The sequence below is a fragment of the Euprymna scolopes genome, chromosome 17 (assembly GCF_053919585.1).
Source record: "Euprymna scolopes isolate OS-2025 chromosome 17, ASM5391958v1, whole genome shotgun sequence".
NCBI classification, from domain to species: Eukaryota; Metazoa; Mollusca; class Cephalopoda; order Sepiida; family Sepiolidae; genus Euprymna; species Euprymna scolopes.
In genome coordinates this window covers 76,968,697-76,969,921 of record NC_136498.1, presented here as the reverse complement: position 1 = coordinate 76,969,921, position 1,225 = coordinate 76,968,697, and the positions used below count along the sequence as shown (strand labels likewise).

The window sequence follows — 1,225 nt, the reverse complement described above, 5'->3', positions numbered from 1 at the left end:
AAACCAGATAACGAAAAACTTATTACACATACCCTTACGCGCGTGCACACACAGACACACGCATTATATATAATACGCCCCGAAAAAGGGGGCGACGCAAGTAAACAAAGGGCAGGTAACTCTCTCAGTGCTTAGGTAAACGTAACAATTAAATACAACAGAATCGCTAATAAACAAGGCCGATAGCCATTAGTCGCGTGCTCTCGTGTAATGAATGAATGCGTGAATGTAGGATTGACATGAAATTCTTAAAGATAAACTAAAATGACCGAAAAATAGCCTGAAATGACTTAAATAAAGATTAAGTAAATGACTTAGAATGACTTTAATGCATTTAAGGATTAACTAGAATGACCTTGGGAATGACTTGAATGCTTAAAAAAAACTGGAATCCATCAAAAACAACTTGAATGATCTGGAGAATGACTTGAATGGCTTTGAGACTGACTGGTTGTAAAGTGGGTGATCATTTTACATTAAATTAATACAGAAAAGTGATCCCTCACGTAATATCACAAAATGATAAGTACAACATGTAAGAACAGATACTAAACTTTGATCTTGGCCAAAAGACCAAGAAAAGAGTATTTATTTGCTTCCCCACCGAGCAAATTAGGCACAAGGCCGATTTTTAATGTGAGGATTGAAGGGGAAATGGGGACCAACTCCCCGGGGAATAGGGCAGCTGGATAATGACAATTGGTATAAAGGGCTGCCCCTACATTGACCAAGGTCTTATATGTGGGGTTGGTATTTATTTGCTCCCCCACCGAGCAAATAAGGCACAAGGCCGATTTTTAATGTGAAAAGTAAGGAGGGAAATGGGGATAAACTTCCCGGTGAGTAGGGGAGCTAGATAGTGACAATTGGTATGAAGGGTTGCCCCTACATTGACCAAGGTCTTATATGTGGGGTCGCCCCCACATATGGTCTTTTCTTGCAGTATCTGCCGGAACAGATACTACACTTTGATCTTGGCCAAAAAGCCAAGAAAAGGGTATTTATTTGCTCCCCTACCGAGCAAATTAGGCACAAGGCCGATTTTTAATGTGAAGAGTGAAGGGGAAATGGGGACCAACTCCACGAGGAGTAGGGCAGCTGGATAATGACAATTGGTATGAAGGGTTACCCCTATATTGACCAAGGTCTTATATGTGAGGCTGCCCCCACATATGGTCTTTCCTTGCAGTATTTGCCGGAACAGATATTACACTTACAAAAGGCC

The 1,225-nt window shown here is 41.1% G+C and overlaps 1 pseudogene; it reads right to left on the bottom strand.

Moving 5' to 3' along the window:
* Positions 1-489: 489 nt before the first annotated feature.
* Positions 490-585, bottom strand: LOC145297168 (U2 spliceosomal RNA; annotated as a pseudogene).
* Positions 586-1,225: the final 640 nt, after the last annotated feature.